Source organism: Scyliorhinus torazame, chromosome 6, assembly GCF_047496885.1.
Source record: "Scyliorhinus torazame isolate Kashiwa2021f chromosome 6, sScyTor2.1, whole genome shotgun sequence".
NCBI classification, from domain to species: domain Eukaryota; kingdom Metazoa; phylum Chordata; class Chondrichthyes; order Carcharhiniformes; family Scyliorhinidae; genus Scyliorhinus; species Scyliorhinus torazame.
This window is the reverse complement of record NC_092712.1, coordinates 237632404-237653085: the sequence shown is the minus strand read 5'-3', so window position 1 is coordinate 237653085 and position 20682 is coordinate 237632404. Positions and strand designations below refer to the sequence as shown.

Here is a 20682-nt window from a genome sequence, read left to right as displayed (position 1 = left end):
CACAAGTAGGCTTACATTAACACTGCAATAAGTTACTGTGAAAGGCCCCGAGTCGCCACATTCCGGCACCCGTGCGGGTACATAGGGGGAGAATTCAGAATGTCCAAGTTACCCAACAGCACGTCTTTCGGGACTTGTGGGAGGAAATCAGAACACCCGGAGAAAACCCACGCAGACACAGGGAGAACGTGCAGTCTCCGCACAGACAGTGACCCAAGCTGGGAATCAAACCTGGGATCCTGGCGCTGTGAAGCAACAATGCTAACCACTGTGCTATAATGGAAATACCTATTCAAACAAGAGTTCTAGATAAAGTATTCACAATACTGACAGGTTTTCTGGCTCATGTTATTGCTAAGTCTCAAACATCAATTCACAGGAATTAGGAGCAGGATTAGATCATACAGCCCTTTGATAATGCTCTGTCAGGTAACAGAATGTAATGATTTAGAACCTGTGCAAGCCATTTGTTCAAACTCTTATCCAGTGTGTACGCTACTAAGATTCTGAATTCTTTCATAACATCCTGAGCCCATTGAACAATTTCAACACCTCCAAAATGCTTTGTACAATAGGTCATCACTATGAAGATTTATTGGTAATTGTCATCTGGATGGCCAGCAGCTCAGAGAAGCTTACAGACTAATTGAGCAACTTTAATATTTTCTATAGAAAGCTGGAGATCACATTAACTGTATATTATTACTAAAAATAAACTGTTTTGACAAAATAGGTAATTATCATATGCAGACTAAATAAAAAGCAAAACATATCTGGAACATTTTTTGTTTTGACAGCCAGAGTCAGCATGGAGGTCAAGTGAAGTACAAAGCAAAACACCTGTATATTATCCTGGTCAGGTCAGTGGAACTACAGGACACCAACTTCTTACCCTTCCTTTTGGCTGATGCTACTGTTGTACTGTGAATGTCCCATGAATCACTCAGTAATATATTCCTTGTGTTTGAACATTAAAGCACACAATAGACATCAATTGCATCTGGAAAAACTGAGGAGACGGCACTTAATTTTAAAAACACATGGGCAGTGCTAAAAGAGATGGCTAGGGAAATTGCAAATGCACTAGTGATAATTTACCAAAATTTACTAAACTCTGGGCTTTTCCCGGCGGATTGGAAATTAGCAAACATGACACCACTGTCTAAAAAAAAAGAGGTAGGCAGAAAGCGGGTAATTATAGGCCAGTTCGCTTAACTTCGGTAGTAGGGAAGATGCTGGAATCTATCATCAAGGAAGAAATGGCGAGGCATCTGGATGGAAATTGTCCCATTGGGCAGACGCAGCATGGGTTCATAAAGGGCAGGTTGTGCCTAACTAATTTAGTGGAATTTTTTGAGGACATTACCAGTGTGGTAGGTAACGGGGAGCCAATGGATCTGGTATATTTGAATTTCCAGAAAGCTTTTGACAAGGTGCCACACAAAAGATTGCTGCATAAGATAAAGATGCATGGCATTAAGGGTAAAGTAGTAGCATGGATAGAGGATTGGTTCATTAATAGAAAGCAAAGAGTGAGGATTAATGGGTGTTTCTCTGGTTGGCAATCAGTAGCTAGTGGTGTCCCTCAGGGATCAGTGTTGGGCCCACAATTGTTCACAATTTACATAGATGATTTGGAGTTGGGGACCAAGTGCAATGTGCCCAAACTTCAGACGACACTAAGATGAGTGGTAAAGCAAAAGGTGCAGAGGATACTGGAAGTCTGCAGAGGGATTTGGATAGGTTAAGTGAATGGGCTAGGGTCTGGCAGATGGAATACAATGTTGACAGATGTGAGATTATCCATTTTGGTAGGAATAATAGCAAAAGGGATTATTATTTAAATGATAAAATATTAAAACATGCCGCTGTGCAGAGAGACCTGGGTGTGCTCGGCCATGAGTCGCAAAAAGTTGGTTTACAGGTGCAACAGATGATTAAGAAGGCAAATAGACTTTTGTCCTTCATTGCTAGAGTGATGGAGTTTAAGACTATGGGAGGTTATGCTGCAATTGTATAAGGTGTTAGTGAGGCCACACCTGGAGTATTGTGTTCAGTATTGGTCTCCTTACCTGAGAAAGGACTTCTGGCGCTGGAGGGTATGCAGAGGAGATTCACTAGGTTAATCCCAGAGCTGATGGGGTTGGATTACGAGGAGAGGTTGAGTAGACTGAGACTGTACTCGTTGGAATTTAGAAGGATGCGGGGGATCTTATAGAATCATATAAAATTATGAAGGGAATAGATGCGGGCAGATTGTTTCCACTGGCGGGTGAAAGTAGAACACGGGGGCATAGCCTCAAAATAAGGGGAAGTAGATTTAGGACTGAGTTTAGGAGGAACTTCTTCACCCAAAGGGTTGTGAATGTATGGAATTCCTTGCCCAGTGAAGCAGTTGAGGCTCCTTCATTAAATGTTTTTAAGATAAAGATAGATAGTTTTTTGAAGAATTATGGTATTCGGGTCGGAAAGTGGAGCTGAGTCCAAAAAAGATCAGCCATGATCTCACTGAATGGCGGAGCAGGCTCGAGGGGCCAGATGGCCTACTCCTGCTCCTAGTTCTTATGTTCTTATGCATCCAGTAATATAAACAGCTGCTAGGCAACAACATTTCCCAGCCTGAATTCGCCCAGACAAGATGACAGTGCACAATTATGTCAGCGAATATCATTAACTCCTGCTACATTTTAAACAAATTCTTAGCTGCAATTTTTTTTAAAAATCTGTTGGTAAGAGAACCCAACGGCACAAACAAATGGCTGCCGCAGATGGGGGCCAACAATGACATGTTGCTCAACTTGTAATGTTGCCAAAACTACTTCCAATATCCTTAAAGTAGATATCCCCACCGGGTTCAAGGAATACCTCGCTGGGGAGAACGGAAGCGAGGCTGTTACCAAAGCCTGTAAACTTGAGCCCCTAGGCGATCTTGCCTCCATCCACCCCCATATGGAATCTGACACCCCGCCCCCCCCCCCCCCCTTCTCAATGTTGGCTGCCCAGTAATAAGCGAGCAAATTGAACAATAAATTACAGACAGTCGTGAACACTGTCCAGCACACAAACCCGCCTCCCATGAATTGACTGTCTACACCTCCTTCTGCATTGGGAAAGCGGCCAGCATAATCAAACACCCCTCCCACTCAGGTTATTCTCTCTTCCAACTTCTTCCATCAGGCAAGAGGTACAGAAGTCTGAGAACATGCAGCAATATGTTCAAAAACAGCTTCTTCCCCGCTGTTACCAGACTCCTGAATGATCCTCTTATGGATTGAACTGATCTCTTCACACATCTTCTCTATTGAGTAGTACTACATTCGTATGTATTTATGTATTTACATTGTGTATTTATGTATGTACCAAGTTCTTTTGTGTATAGTACTATTTGGCTGGACTGTACGCAGAACAATGCTCGTCACTGTACCTCAGTACACATGACAATAAATCAAATCAAAAACCTCAGGCCCCCCGACTGCCAGTCCCTCTGAAGGAATACCCTGCGAATTCTTGGTGACTTACCCCCCCGAAATAAAAAAGGTCATTAACTTGTTAACCTCTTGCAAACATTACTAACCCAATCTGTTTACTCCAGGTTGCAAACATTACTAACCCAATCTGGTTACTCCAGGTAAGTGCCATACATGCCAACGCTTGCACATTTATTACAACGGACAATTTTCCAGTAAAATGAACCCTCACGCATGACCTCACGAGAGAGCTCTGAAATCTTGGGGGGGTTTCTACAGATGTTCAAAAGCTTTCCTTTTATAGCCAGCTTCTGCTCTGGAAGGATCGTGGAAATTGGGTCCCAGATTGTCAGTGTTCGGGTGCAAGTATAGACATGTCACTACCACTCACAAAAATGTATAGCTTCCATTGTTGCTGACTAGAATTTTAATGAGGCCTGCAGTAGAAAGAGGGTGGGTGGTGCCACAGGTCCAGGTGGTTGCTGGCGACAGTTTCTGCTGGCCAGAGCCAAATAGAGAAGTAACTAGACTTGCACCTTCTGGAACACCAGACCCCCCCACATGAAGAATTTTGACATTTTGGATAGAAAGACTGTATAGATTTAACGGCACGGTTATATTAGGATAGAGAGACTGTATAGACTTAACGGCACGGTTATAATGCATGTGCAGGACAAAGAGGCCATGGGGGATATGTATTCAGATCCTTCAAGGCAACAACACATATTGAGAGAGCAGTTAAGAAAGCATACAAGACCTTAGCCTTCATGAATAGAGGTGTGAGTACAAAGGCAGGGACGTTATGCTGAAGCTTTCTAAAGCTCCGGTTAAGAACATTTCAGCTCTCATCACCACATCCTAGGAACAATGTGAGGTTCTTGTGAGGGTGCAGAGGACATGTAACAGAATGGATTCAGGGATGAAGGATTTTAGGTTAGGTTGGAGAAGCTGGGGCTATTCTTCTTGGAGCAAAGGTGGTCGAGGGGAGATTTGTTAGAGGTGTGCAAGATTACAACAGGTTTTAAAGAAAGCTGTTCCTATTAGCCAATAGTACACGTACAAGGAAACACACATTTCAGGTTTTGACCAGGTGATGCAGGAGAGTTATGCAAAAAAACATTTTACGCAGCAAATGGCAATGAACTGGAACGCACAGCCCACGAGGGTGGTAGAAGCAGAGATGATTAATGATTTCAAAAAGAAATTGAATAGGCATTTGAGTGAAATAAACTGGCAGGGTTATGGGTATAGGACAAGGCAAATGGACTGACTGGATTGCTCTACAATGAGCCAACATGAACCTGACTGACCAAATGGCCTCCTTCGGTGTCATAGTCAATCTATGACTCTGATGTCATTAGGTTTTCTGGTACTTTCCATTGTGCAAATCTAACTGAAGACAGTCACAGGCACTAGGGCTGCATTTTTAAGGTCTTTGACAAATTTCCAACATTTCTGATGATTGTGGAAATGTCTTTAGCAAACATGGTCAAGAAGAATCTCAAGGCTTTTTATGCAATTAGGAGCAAGAGGGCAGCAAGAGAAAGAGTAGGCTCACTCAAGGATTGAAAGGGTTTTGATACTGAGGGACAGGATATATGCACATTTGGAGGAAAATGGACTAGTTAATGACAGGCAGCATAGTTTTGTACAGGGAAGGATATGTCTCACCAACTTAATTGAGTTTTTTTGAGAAGGTGACAAAGAAAATTGATGAGGGAAGGGCTGTGGATGCAGTTCATATGGACTTTAGTAAGGCGTTTGACAAGGTCTCACATGGCAGACTGGTACAAAAACTAAAATCACATGGGATTCGGGGTGGGTTGGCTAGATGGATACAGAACTGGCTTGGTTATAGAAGACAGTTGAATACTTTGAATATATTCAAGAGGCGGCTGGATATAGCACTTGGGGAGAAGGCAGGATTAGGCTCGAGTTCGATGATCAGCCATGATCGTGAGAATGGAAGAGCAGGCTCGAAGGGCCAAAAGGCCTCCTCCTGCTCCTATCTTCTATGTATGTATCTAAATATGACAGAGAATAGGGGTGGCAGGGTGTTTTTCAGAATGAACATCTGTAGCTAGTGGAGTTCCGCAGGGATCAGTTGTTTGTAGTATATATAAATGGTCTGGAGGAAAATGTGGGTGGTCTGATTAGTAAGTTTGCAGATGACATGATGATTTTTGGAGTTGCTGATAGTGCCAAGGATTGCCAGAGGACACAACAGGATGTAGATTGTTCGGTTTGGCTAATGGTAATGGAATAGAAAAGTGAGGTATTTTGCTACAGTTGCAAAGAACATTGGTGAGACCATATCTGAAGTAATGTGTACAGTTATGGTCTCCTTATTTTATATATTCATTTCATGTATGTGGGCATCACTGGCATTTGTTGCCCATCCCTAATTGGCTTGCTACATCATTTCAGAGGGCAGTTCAGAGGCAACTACATTGCTATCAGTCTGTAGTCACATGTAGGCCAGAACAGGTAAGGATGGCAGATTTCCTTTCCTAAAGGACATTAGTGAACCAGGTGGGTTTTTAATGTCAATCAACAATGGTTTCAATTCTACGAGGAATTGTACCGATCCGAGCCCCCACGGGAGGAGGGAGGGATGGGCTGTTTCCTGGACCAATTGAGGTTTCCAAAGGTGGAAGAGGGGCTGGTGGCGGGACTGGAGGCCCCGATTGGGCTGGAGGAGCTGATCAAAGGGATAGGAAGCATGCAGGCGGGGAAGGCACCGGGGCTGGACGGTTTCCCGGTCGAGTTCTATAAAAAATATATGGACCTGTTAGGCCCGCTGTTAGTTAGGACCTTTAATGAGGCAAGGGAGGAGGGGGGCTTTACTCCCGACGATGTCCCGGGCACCGATCTCCTTGATCCTGAAGCAGGACAAGGATCCCCTGCAATGTGGGTCTTACAGACCGATTTCCTTGCTAAATGTAGATGACAAGGTGCTGGCGAAGGTCTTAGTCACGAGGTTTGAGGATTGTGTGCCGCAGATCATCCATGAAGACCAGACGGGGTTTGTGAAGGGGAGACAGTTGAACACGAATGTGCGGAGGCTTTTGAACGTTATCATGATGCCGGCGAGGGAGGGGGAGGCGGACATAGTGGTGGCAATGGACGCTGAGAAAGCCTTCGATAGTGTAGAGTGGGGGTACCTGTGGGAGGTGCTGAAGAGGTTCGGGTTTGGGGAGGGGTTTGTCAGGTGGGTTAGGCTGTTGTATGAGGTCCCGATGGCTAGTGTGGCCACAAATAGGAGGAGGTTCGAGTACTTTTGGTTGCACCAAGGAACGAGACAGGGGTGTCCCCTGTCCCCCCTGCTCTTCGCACTGGCGATTGAAGCCCTGGCTACGGCACTGAGTGAGTCGAGGAACTGAAGGGGGTTGGTGCGGGGTGGGGAGGAGAAGAGGGTGTCGCTTTATACGGACGACCTACTGCTGTATGTGGCGGACCCGGTGGGAGGAATGCCAGAGGTAATGAGGATCCTTAGGGAATTCGGGGACTTTTCGGGGTACAAGCTCAATATGGGGAAGAGCGAGCTGTTCGTAGTTCAGCTAGGGGACCAGGAGAGGGGGATTGGCGAGCTCCCACTAAAAAGGGCGGAGAGCAGCTTCAGATATTTGGAGGTCCAGGTGGCCAGGAGCTGGGGGGCCCTGCATAGGCTTAACTTTACAAGGCTGGTGGAGCAAATGGAGGAGGACTTCAAAAGGTGGGACGCGTTGCCGCTGTCCTTGGCGGGTAGGGTGCAGTCAATCACAATGACGGTGCTCCCAAGGTTTTTGTTCCTGTTCCAGTGCCTCCCCGTGTTTATCCCGAAAGCTTTTTTCAGGCGGGTTAACAGGAGTATAATGGGGTTTGTGTGGGCGCGAGGGACTCCGAGGGTGAGACGGGTATCCTGGAGCGGAGTAGAGATAGGAGGGGGCTGGCGCTGTCCAACCTCTGTGGGTACTACTGGGCCGCCAATGCGACGATGGTGCGCAAGTGGGTGATGGAGGGGGAGGGGGCTGCATGGAAGAGGCTGGAGACGGCGTCCTGTGTGGGTACGGGTCTGGGGGCACTGGCAACGGTGCCGCTGCCGCTCCCTCCAAGGAGGTATACCACGAGCCCGGTGGTGGTGGCGGCCCTCAAAATTTGGGGGCAGTGGAAGCGACATATGGGGGGGGGGGGGAAGTTGGGGCCTTGGCGTGGGCCCCATTACAGGGGAACCACCGGTTCGCCCCAGGACGAACAGGTGGAGGGTTTTCGGGGTGGCACAGGGCAGGGATACGGACGTTGGGGGACCCGTTTGTGGACGGAAAGTTTGCGAGCTTGGGTGAGCTGGAGGAGAAGTACGGGCTCCCCCCGGGGAACACCTTCAGGTACTTACAGGTAAGGGCGTTTGCCAGATAGCAGGTGGTGGAATTCCCGCGGCTACGGCCATACACAGTACAGGACAGGGTGCTCTCGGGGGGTGGGTGGGAGTGGGGAAGATCTCGGAACCTTACCAGGTGATGCAGGAGGAGGAGGAGGCCTCGGTGGTGGAGTTGAAAGGTAAGTGGGAGGAGGAGTTGGGAGAGGAGATCGAAGAGGGGACGTGGGCAGATGCCCTAGGGAGGGTGAGCTCTTCGTGCGCGAGGCTCAGCCTCATACAGTTTAAGGTGTTGCACAGGGCACACATGACCGGGACAAGGATGAGCCGGTTCTTTGGGGGTGAAGACAGGTGTGTTAGGTGCTCAGGGAGCCCAGCAAATCACACCCATATGTTCTGGGCATGCCCAGCGCTGGAGGAATTTTGGAAGGGCGTAGCGAGGACGGTGTCGAGGGTGGTAGGATCTAGGGTCAATCCGGGCTGGGGGCTCGCAATATTTGGGATGGCAGAGGAGCCAGGAGTGCAGGAGGCGAAAGAGGCCGGAATTCTGGCCTTTGCGTCCCTGGTAGCCCGGCGAAGGATTCTCCTTCAGTGGAAAGATGCGAGGCCCCCAAGCGTGGAATTCTGGATCAGCGATATGGCAGGGTTCATTAAATTGGAGGAGGTGAAATTCGCCTGGAGATGGTTGGTACAAGCGTTCTTCAGGCGGTGGCAAACGTTCTTAGACTTTCTGGCAGAACGATAGACATTGGTCAATGGCAGCAGCAGCTCGGGGGGGGGGGGTTACTTTATTTTTGTTTATGATATTTACACTGGAGTGTCTGAGGGGGTGTATACACCTGTTGTGTTAAGTCAGGGTGTTAATGTTAATTTATTATTTATGTACGGGGTGGGGGGTTTGGGGAGTTGCCTTTTTTAGTTGTGTTTTGTACTTCATAGAATCATAGAATCATAGAAGTTTACAGCATGGAAACAGGCCCTTTGGCCCAACCAGTCCATGCCGCCCAGTTTTTACCATTAAGCTAGTCCCAGTTGCCGGCACTTGGCCCATAACCCTCTATACCCATGTAACTATCTAAATGCTTTTTGAAAGACACAATTGTACCCGCCTCTACTACTACCTCTGGCAGCCCATTCCAGACACTCACTACCCTCTGAGTGAAGAAATTGCCCCTCTGGGCCCTTCTGAATCTCTCCCCTCTCACCTTAAACCTATGCCCTCTAGTTTTAGACTCCCCTACCTTTGGGAAAAGATGTTGACTATCTACCTTATCTATGCCCCTCATTATTTTATAGACCTCTATAAGATCACCCCTAAGCCTCCTACGCTCCAGGGAAAAAAGTCCCAGTCTATCCAGCCTCTCCTTATAACTCAAACCATCAAGTCCTGGCAACATCCTAGTAAATCTTTTCTGCACTCTTTCTAGTTTAATAATATCCTTTCTATAATAGGGTGACCAGAACTGCATACCCTGTTGGGTTCTTTTTTCTTTCTCATTTTGTTATAAATATTTTATGAAAACCTTTATTAAAAAAAAAAATTTTTATTTTTTATTTTTTTTTAAGCAATGGTTTCAAGGTCACCATTGTTGAGACTGGCAAGTCTTACAACACCAAATTAAAGCCCAACAGGTTTGTTTGTAGTCACTAGCTTTCACAGTGCAGCTCCTTCATCAGGTGAGTGAGTGCAGCTCCTTTATCACCTGATGAAGGAGCTGCGCTCCGAAAGCTAGTGACTCCAAATAAACCTGTTGGACTTTAACCTGGTGTTGTAAGACTTGTTACTGTGCCCACCTCAGTCTAACGTCGGCATGTCCACATCGAGACTAGCTTAAGAGGAGAAATAATTGCATTCAAAACAGTTCAGAGTAGGTTCACTTGATTGAATCCTGGGATGATGGGGTTCTCTTTTATGAGGAAATGCTGGACAGATTGGGCCTTTATTCACTGCAGTTTAGAAAAGTGAGAGATGACCTTTTTGAAACATAAAAGATCCTGAGGGAACTTGACTGGCTGGATGCTGAGAGACTATAAAAATAATGGGTCTACCATTTATGATAGAGATGAGAGGAGAAAAGTTTTCTCTAAAAGGATGATTAGTCTATGGAATTCTCTTCCCCAGAGAGCAGTGAAGACAAGGTCAACAAATACTTTTACGGCCAACTTAGAAAGATTCTATTTGACAAGAAATCGACGGTTTACAAGGATTAGAGAGGAAAGTAGGGTTGAGGCCACAATTAGCTTAGCCGTAATCTTATCAGGCTCAAAGGGCTGACTGGACTACTCCTGCTCCTAATTCTTGTGAGAAGCAGCCTCCCAGCATCTATGTTGTCATTGAGAATTGTATATATAGCAATGGAATCACCTTTCATTCTTCTAAACTCTTACACTCACAATCCCTTTTAGATTCAATGGTAATATACCATTTGCTTTCTTAATTGATTGCTGTTACTGCATGTTAACTTTGTGATTCCTGGTCCCTCTGAATATTAACGTTTCCTACTCGCTGACCATTTTAATAATATTCTGCTTTTCTACTTTTCCTACCTAATTGGATAACATCACATTTCTCCATATTATGCAGCAGCTTTTACTTACATAGCACCTATAAAGTCATGCAATATTATCATAAAATAGGTAGGGAATTTTAGAGTTTGGGGCCTTGGGTCCTAAAGGCATGCCACCATTTGTAGAGCAATTAACCTTGGGGATGCAGAAAAAAGTAGAACTGAAGGAGCAGAGTTATCTCGGAGGGTTATGCAGCTGAAGATGAAGATAGGGAAGGATGAGCATGAAGAAGGATTTCCCAGCTGGATGATGGTGGAGAGGCATTGGATGAGGATGGTGTGTTCAAAGGTTGCATACAGATTGATAAGGAAGATAGTTTACCTTCATCACAATCACATAAGATGCCATTTGAAACTTGAGAAGAACAGTTTTGGAACGGAAACAAGGGCAGAAACCTGATGGGAGGGATTCAAACACAGAGTACCCTGAAAGGTGGATACAGATTTATGGGGCAACAAGACACTCCGGGAGTTTGGAGAAAGGTGGGTGGTGATTAGGCAGTAGTTTGCAAAGATAGAAAGGGGGAAAGGTTTGATTTTTTTCTTTTGAGGAAAAGATGTAGGATTTGAAGGAGAGGGTTGCAGTAGTTAGCGAGAGAAAACCATATCAGTTAACATCTGATCCAGGATGAGAGGCTGCTGGTCAGCAATGAGTAGGAATTGGGTTGAGGAAGCAGACAACAGATTTTGTGGCAAGATGGACTCTGAGAGGGCAGAATGGGAGGTAGGAGAGAAACTAATCTTCTGGAAAGCTTGTCCCAATTGACGGGAAATAAGAGGGAAGGAGCAACGGCAGCTGATTGTTGCTCTCAATCTTAGTGACAAAGATGTTAATGAGCTTCTCGTACTTATATTCGATTTATTATATTCCATCTGTCACATTCTTTCCCACTCATTTAACCCAAATCCATTTGCAGATTTTTTTTGCGTTTCCTCAATGCTCATTTTCGCACTCAGCATTGTATCAACAAACCTGATCACATACACTCGGGCTCTCGTGAAAGTCATTGATTTAGATTATAAATAGCCACGGGCCAAGCACTGATCTTGCGGTTCCCCATTAGTTACAGCCTGCCAAACCATAAATAGCTAGCCTATTCCTACTTGCTGTTTTCTATCCATTAACCAATCCTCAAATCTATACTAATTTATCACCCAAATCACATGAGTGCTAATTTTATACACTCTCTTGTGCGGCACCTTGTCAAATAGGAAGAAACACAGGAAATAAGGGGCGTATACCACTTGGCCCCGCAAGCCTGCTCTGCCACTTAATTAGATTATAGTCGATCTTCTATTACAATGCCATTTTCTCCATATCTTTGATATCTGTAATATCTAGAAATCAATCAATTGCTGTTTTGAATATACTCAATGACGGAGCCTCTGCAGTCCTCTGGGGTGGAGAATTCCGAAGATTCACTATCTTCTCAGTGAATAAATTTATCTTCATCCATATCCTAAATGGCCTACTTCTTATTCTGAAACAAAATGTCCCCAACCAGGGACAACACCTTCCTGCATCTACCCTTGTTAAGCCCCGTAAAAATTTTGTATGTTGGAATTAGATTGCCTTTCTTCTTTCCAAACTCTAGAGAATATAATAATATAATAATCTTTTATTGTCACAAGTTTGAAGTTACTGTGAGTACAGGCCCAATCACCTCTTGGACAATCCTGCCATCCAGGGGGTTAGTTCAGTGAACCTTCATTGCACTCCTTCTATGACAAGTACATCCTTCCTTAGGTAAGGTGACCAAAATTACTTGAAGTGCGGTCACAAAAGGGTCTATACATTTGCAGCAAGACATCTTTATTCTTCTTATATTCAAATCCTCTTGCAATGAAAGCCAACAAACCATTTGCCTTCCTAACTGAAACCCCAAGTATACCAGATCCACTGGTTCCCATTTATCCTTCCAGTTAAACCTCAAGAAACCCAAACAAACGTGTCAAGCATAACTTCCCTTTTATAAATCCTTGTTGACTCTGTCCAAACATACCATAAACTTTCTAAGTGTCCTATTATCATTTCCCCCAATACTGGATTTTAGCATTTCCCTTCCCAGTCATGTCAGGTTACCTGGCCTAATATTTCCTATTTTCTCTTTCCCGCCGTATTTAATATTAGTGTTTATGTTTGCTAACTTCCAATCCCCAGGGAGTATTCCAGGATCGACAAAGTCTTGAATATTGAAACCACTTCGTCAACCATCTCAGGTGCTACATCTTTTAAAACCCTATGGTGCAGACCATCAAGTCAGCGGAACTTACTAACTTTTAGTTCCAAAAATATCTTTTTTTACTGATCTTCAAGTTTCTTTTTCTCTAGACTTTTTGTTTCCCACTGCTTCCAGAATGTTTTATTTGAGTATTCTACCGTGAAGACAGATACAAAGTACTTGTTTATTGTCTCCCCCATGTTCCATTATAATTTCTCCTGTCACTCTTGATGTGTTGGGTTCTCTGGATCCGTGGAACACATACAGGCCACCAACACTTAAAATAGTGCAACACTATTTTATTAAGTTAGAAACTGTTGAACATACTTTCACTGTGGGTTAACACAATGTTAGATTAAACTAAAGACCTATGCCTGTCCTAACCAGTCTATGCACTCAGCATATGGTGAAGATCTGTGCTGTAAGCTGTAAGCTCTGTCCTTCTAGGAGGCTGCATCCCGAATGAGCGGGAACTCTGATGCCCCCTGTCTTTATAGGGAGTGTGCTCTATCTGGTGATTGGCTGCAGTGTTGCGTGTGTTGATTGGTCTTGCTGTGTGTCCATCAGTGTGTGCGTATCTGCACCATGATATACTGGTGTATATTATGACAACTGTCTCTATGAGCCCACGTTTACTCCTGGTAATCACATTATTTTTACATACTATACCTAGGTTATATTAACAATTTATTTTTGTGTTTCTAGCTAGTTTTTTCATCAATTATTGGGTCATCTTTTGTTGAATTTCACAATCCTTCCAATCCTTGGGCTTTCTATTCTTTTTGCCAACTTACAAGGCTCTTCCTCGAATGCAATACTATCTTTAAGCTCCCAGAAATCAAAGCAAAATACTATGAATGCTGGAAATTTCGGAAATAAAAATAGAAAATGCTGGAAAGCTCAGCTTGTCAGGCAGCATCTTTGGAGAGAGAAACAGTGTTAACGTTTTGAGTCCATATGACTCTTATTCAGTGTTGAAGAAAGGGAGAAATTAGGCGGATTTTATAGTATTTAAGAGGGGGTGGGGCAAAATAGAAGGTATGGGATAGGTGGAAGCTAGGAGAGATTGGACAAACTAGTCATGGGCACACGTGTTAAAAGCTAAATAAGGTACTGATAGTGGCATGACCCCCAACCTTCCAGCAGCTTACCATTTGAACTCGATCATCTTGCTCTCATGCACATGACTGTCCTTGACTTTCAGCAGTGTTCCAGTGAAGCCCAATGCAAACTAGAAGAACAGCACCTCATCATCCAATTATGCACTTTACAGCCTTCTGGATTGAGTTCAGCATCTTCAGAGCATGAAATCTCTTCTCCATCATGACCCACTTCTTTAATCCCATTTTTTATTCCAATTCCTCTTTCACGCCCCCCCCCCCCTCACCGCCCCATCCACCCCCAATCATCACTTGCTCTTAAGTTTTGCTTTAACAGACCACCGATCCGCTACCCTACCTTAATGCTACTATCAGCACTGTAAGTTTTTAACACTTCCATCAACAATTCCTTTGTCTTGCATGATATATTTGTCCAATCTTTCCTAGCTCCCACCTATAACCTAACCACCTATGTTGCTCCATCTGCTCTCTTCTCCCTTAAACAGTAGGAAGTCCATCACATTTCTCCCTCTCTTTAGCTCTGAAGTGTCATAGATTCAAAATGTTAACTCTGTTTCTCACTCCACAGATGGTGCCACGTCTGACTTTTCCTGCATTTTTGGTTTTTATTTCTTTAACTTCTCTGGTCACCCATAGTTGGACTATTTTTCATGTTTTCCTATTTTTTGTGTGTTTTTCATTTGTTCCTTCAATGAATGCAGAAAGAAATTATGAATTAATCCTTTAACTGTTTCCCATGCTTATATGTTATCATCGCTTTAAATCTAGTTTCCCAATTTACCTTTGCTAACTTGCCCATCATACCTCGGTAGTTTGCTTTGTTTATATTTAAGACATGATTTTGAGACTTAACTCAAACACCCAGAAACTCAGGATCAAATTCTATAATATCACACCTCCCCAGGTTTCTTTACTGCAAGGTTAACAATTAACCCCGTCTCATTTCGCAAGGCTGGATCTAAAATAGCCTGTTCAAATACAATACGATACAAATTGAAACTACCAGGAATACTAGCAGTGATTAGCGTCACCACATATTACGAAGAGTCACATTCTGGCACACATTATCCGCCATGCCATAGAAAAGCATCTTGCACAAAATAATAAATGTATACTTGAAGATCATCATAGTTTGTCATTTCTTCTCATAACTTTTTAGATGATCATCAATGATTAAAGTTCCAATTGCTAATATGATTTAAAAATCTGATATACAAGGTCCTGTCTAAAGTACACAATGCACTATGTTCTACAAAATCTAGTGATTGGTCATTACGTTACTTCAGAATTTTAGATCTGATTATACTGAGAGTCCATCAATCATCAGCAAATCTCTTAACCCGGGGGAGCGATGTTCTCTTAAATCCGCATTTCAATTAGAATATAGGAGGTGGCACAGTGGCTCAGTGAAATGGATCAAATCCACACATTCAATCAAATTCTGCTCAAAAGTTACCAAGTTAAAAGTTAACATTACAAACACCAATCTGTTCAATGCATTATGTTTGACAAAAGGTCAATTTATCTACCAGCCTATATCATAGAATCATAGAATCCAAAAACATTTGGAGGAGATCGTAGAATCCCTAGAGTGCAGAAGGAGGCCATTCGACCCATCGAGTCTGCACCAACCCTTCGAAAGAGCACCCTTCTGAGGCCCAATCCCCCACTCCAAGCCCTTGAACTGTGGGAGGAAACAAGAGCACCCGTAGGAAATCCACACAGGCATGGGGAAAGCATGCAAACTCCACACAGACCATCACCCAAGGCCGGAATTGAACCCAGGTCTCTGGCACTATGAGGCAGCAGTATTAACCACTAAATATGACAACAAGGTTATTAACAGTCTGGTCCAGATTCTGTTGCCAGAGAAAGAAAAAATAGTTTTTGGTGAGGATTGGGACAATGGCTTCAGAGTTCCCAATATTTATTCGGAGGGAGCTTCTGCTCATCCATTAAAACAGTGTTTTTACAGTTCCTGTGGATGCCAAGTTTGTTAACGTTTCCCTGCCCCCCAGGCTCTCCTCTATTGTTGCCTATCTCTTCCTTCTTCCGCCCCCCCTTCACACCCCACCCCCCTGGGTTTGCCTTTCCTTCCTCTCAGATTTAGCTGTCGTCTCTCTCTCTTCCCCCCCCCCCCCCCCCGGTCTATCTCTCCCTCTGGTGCTTTAGCTACTTTCCTATAGAATATAGGCGGAAGACGGGAGGGCCGGCTGAAGCGGAAGTGAGCACGAGACAACAGCGGTAGCAAAATCCATCCGGGAGAAGCAAGGGACAACACCAGCACCAGACCCATTCGAGTATTGTCTCTCCGGCACTCAAATGTATATCCGTCCGCCGCCCCCCCTCCCCCCACCACAAACAGATGCCTACTTGTGTGTGTAAATAATTGATTTTGTATTTCTCTCGTGTTGATACCTTTTTTCCCTTTATGATTTGTGTGTGTGTGCCCTTCTCTTCTTCTGTGTACATAACGGCAAATATACTTTGTTCAAAAACCCAATAAAAAACATTTATATTTAAAAAAGTGTTTTCAAACATTTTTCCCGGGACCTGACCTTCATGACCCATACTAGATGACCTTCATGACACACAATTATTACTTACCTTTACTGTGACAGATGATCGTGCTTAGCTCTCACAATCTCATTTGCTTTGTCATTCAATGCTACATTTCTGCTAAGGACTTCAGCTGACGATTTACGTTCTCGCTGCATCCTTTGAAAATAATCAAGAGGTTTGTCCTCGAACCCGTCATGCCTTTTAAGTTTTGGCGGTTTTAAACTTTCATTTGCCAGTACTTCCCTACAGATAAGACACATGGGCTTTGCATCCTGATTTACACCAGCACAATTAAAGCCATACCTCAAGAAATTATCTTTGTACTGCTTTGTTCCTGATTTCAGTTTCTTCTCAATGGGTTGTTCACCAGAGGTCCTGGAGCTCTGTACATAGCTATCACTAGTACTGCTTTGTCCAGCCGTGGACTCTCTCCAGTAGATTCAGTTGTGATATCCTGGCCTGTTTGTGTTATTTCATCTCTGAAATAACCTTCAGTTATTCTTACAGTCCTGTTGCTTACTTACTGGCAGCTACAAATTGGGGGAATCTTTCCTCCGTGATTTTGCAACGAAAGCAGAGACTTACAGGGTGTGTGACGTCAGTGTACATGCCACCGCTTCTGGCAGAAAGACTCCATTTTTTGTATTTTAATAATAATAATCTTTATTAGTGTCACAAGTAGGTTTACATTAACAATGCAGTGAAGTTATTGTGAAAATACCCTAGACGCCACACTCCGGCGCCTGTTCGGGTACACAGAGAGAATTCAGAATGTCCAAATCACCTAAAGCATGTCTTCGGGACTTAAAGATCGGTTGCGGCTAAAATTCTTCTTTTCTGACTTTGAAACTTTATTTACTGTACCTGATTTTTCCAAGTTTATGAACTATCCAAACATCCAAGTCATCTCCTTCTCCATTCTCACCAAAAGCACTTACTTCCTGATTTCCAGAGAGTGGTGACACAATGTGACGACTGTGTAGGTTTCTTCCAGTGTTGACGTGTGTCAGCCATATTGGTCGGCCTCATTTGATCAGTCTTCCTCACTGATGACCCTGGCCTGGCTTCCCTCTCACTGTCCAGTAGCTGTTACTGTCATCAGATGCATTCACCCCAGTCGCACACTGCTGACCACTTTCCAACCCATACTTCATGTTGTGGAAGTGTAAGCGAACGTTGTGCCTGTCATTAGCAGCTTGACCATGGAGCCGCAGGTCACATACTGCTGACTGGTGGCGGGGGACGAGCCAAGCAGCATGAGGTTAAGCACCAGGGCAAGGTTCCAAGCTGGGACCACCACCGATAATTGTGTGCCCACCTGGCCACCCACCAGCCCCTCCCCCCATGCATGCAGTGACCAGCACACAGCCCGCCTTGCGCCGCCCCACCCGCTCGTACCCAACAGCCAATCGGAGACTGTCCGCGGCTGGTATTCTTAAAAACCGGTCATGGCCATTGGCCGCATCTTCCCACATCGGGAACACCAAGACCGATCACTCCACAACCCATACTCATCCGCGGGTTGCAACCCTGAGCTTGAAAAACCCTGCATTCAAAGATCATAACATCATAAGAATTAGGAGTAGGCCAGTTTTCCCTCCAAGCCTGCTCCACCATTCAATAAGATCATGGTTGATCGGATTGTGACGTTAACTTCACTTCCCTGCCTACCCTCCGCTATGACCCTTGACTCCCTTGCAGATCAAAAATCTGACTAATGGTTGTTGGTCAAGCAGTGCCTATTTAGAGGAAGTAGCTAGGTGGTCATGGATAGAGTCTTGGGAGACTTCAGATGTCACACTACAGTAACAAAAGCCAATCCACGCGATTGTCTAGTTACATCCCCAAAGCTAAGAGTGGAACCATGAGAGGGCAGTCCCACACAGCTGAAGTGGAGAAGAGACGTTGAAAGACAGTTTGGTCAACCAAGTTGAAGGCACCAGACACTTCAAGAAGAATTAGAAGTTTGTCACTGCCAAAGTCAACAAGGATATCATTTTATACGGCCCTTTCAGTGGCAGGGCCAGATGCTTGAATGGAGGGATTCAAACATGGAATTGCAGGAAGGTTGGGTGCGGACTTTGGAAGTAAAAACATGTAATTTGAGGAGGGGGTGGTGATAGTAGATTTGAAGAGGTTTAGGATTAGGGTCCAGCACCTGACAAGTTAACAATATTAACTAACATGGGGGTCAGATTGAGAAAACTGATGGTCAACAGTTTGTAGGAACAGGGTAAAGGGAGCAGGGGTGGGTCTCATGTGCAAGATGAGCTCGGAGATGAAATATGGGGGCATAGGAGAGAAACTAGAAAAAGATTTGAATTCAGGGTGAGATTGGGTGTGAACAAACAGATCAGTAACTACAGAAATGTGGTGGTGAACAGAGGGTTAAAGGCTAACCAGTTGGGATTTTAAAGTGCATTGGTAAATGATTTAGCACCCCCTCACCTTCCCCCAAAGGCAATCACAGGAGGTAAGATTGGGGGAGTGGTGGTTTGGTGGAGAACAATACAGGTAAACAGAGATGGCTTTATCTGTGATTGACAAGATGGGTTTAGAGGGGCCACAGTACATGGCATGGTCGAGGGATTAGATGTGAATATGGCGGCAGAGATTAAGGGAGGATATGAGGGCAGTGAACTTGGTGGAAGCAGAGCATGACGAATTGAGATAGAGGTTAAAACACCAAGATGACAAGTTCGGTGGAGAGTGTGAGGGAGGAACGCAGTGAAGATATCTCGGTAAGAATCTTGGCGGGGTACTTGGGTGGGTGGTTGAGAACGAAAGCCAAGAACAAGATGAAATGTTCAAAGGAGAAAGTGCCAGAAGATTAAGGCGACAAAGCAAGGCATGATTTGGTGTTGTGTCACTCAGTAGATTTGCCATAAATACCAGGCACAATATGCTATTGAGAAAGGAAAGATTACAAATTGGAAATCTGTATGATGGTCAATGCAGATTGTTGTAAAACTTGCTGGCTACTATGTAGGTGGGCAGCAGTTACGCCTCACGATGAGGTAATTGTCAGAAGGGACAATGGTTACGATTTTACAATCTATGACTAGTCAACAGAATTCTACAGGACTACATCACACAAAATGCTTTTAAATACAGACAAGCAAATACAATAACTGACAGACATACTTTGCTTTTCAGTTGCTATGCAAGAACTGATTTTGCTATGGCACTGAGGATGTAGTTTTTTTTAAAAATACCAATACTGAGCATCACCTCATCTTTTTCCGGTACTGCACGTATATCATAAATTCAGAACACAATGCGGTGTCAATAAGTACATTTAAATACATCAATTAATTCAGAAATAGTATATCCTGCTAATCATGCAAGATTACTTACTTGAATTATTGCATAAATACTCACTTTCATAGGCAGCACGGTGGTGCAGTGGTTAGCACTGCTGCCTCACAGTGCCGAGGACCCGGATTCAATCCCGGCCCGTGTGCAGTTTGCACATTCTCTCCATGTCTGCGTGGGTCTCACTCCCACAACCCAAAAAGATGTGCAGAGTAGGTGAACTGGCCACGCTAAATTGCCCCTTAACTGGAAAGAAAGAATTGGGTCTAAATTTATAATTAAAAAAAAATACTCACTTTCATTAAAGCCCAATGGTACAAAATTGAGGAAAGGCAAGGAAGATATGTTGTGTCACCCTGGATTTGTTTCACCCCATCCTTATTTTAAAAATCATATTAAAAAATATTCCCTTTTTTTAATGATATTCAACGTTAGAAAGTAGGCCACTAGTCATGGAATCCTTTAAAAAAAACTATGCAATATTTAAAAATGCATACTTCCTGGTCTCACTTCTTCCCCCTAGATTCTCCAGCTTGTTGTTTCTCCAGTAAGTGTTTCGCTCTGCTGGAAACATATTTGCCCCTCATCCTGTTTCAGGTAGCTGGGACAGTTTTCGCACGAAAAGTCAGAATCAAACATGCCTAAAAATATTTGTGTAGAGGGGCTGTACCACAGACTTAATGGTTAAAGAAATTCACTATGGAGCATATTGATCAGAAAGGGCCAGTCTGTGCCGACTTTGGCCCGTTTAGCGAACGCAGCAGAATTGGCCACAGCTGTCTTGTGCTGGTGGAATCGAAAACTTACACAGCTCGGCTTCTCAATTTCGATCAGGGTCCAATGATTCTACCAGAAAATATCTGTCTCTTTCTTTTTCAAACATAATGCAAAGGACTCAACCATAATATCGTAACTTTACATTCACTTCCTTGCTACCCCTACCCCTCTAACTACCCCCTAAAAACCCCCTAAAAACCCCAAGGCTAAGGTGTAGGTTTGAAAATAAAATGAACCTCAATCAAGGGCACAAAAGACTGGGAGTTCATGAAACTGTAGTTCACCATGCATAAATCA

The 20682-nt window shown here is 44.1% G+C and overlaps 1 protein-coding gene across 7 annotated transcripts in view; it reads right to left on the bottom strand.

Moving 5' to 3' along the window:
- The window catches only part of LOC140425346 (triple functional domain protein), an 801905-nt gene that overhangs the window by 707198 nt on the left and 74025 nt on the right, over positions 1-20682 (bottom strand). The window contains exon 2 of one of the 7 annotated variants that reach the window (XM_072509512.1): positions 19675-19854. The exons of the other annotated variants lie outside the window; for them this stretch is intronic. The gene's annotated coding sequence lies outside the window, so the exon portion shown is untranslated. The remainder of the gene's footprint in view (positions 1-19674; positions 19855-20682) is intronic. 7 annotated transcript variants of the gene reach the window in all.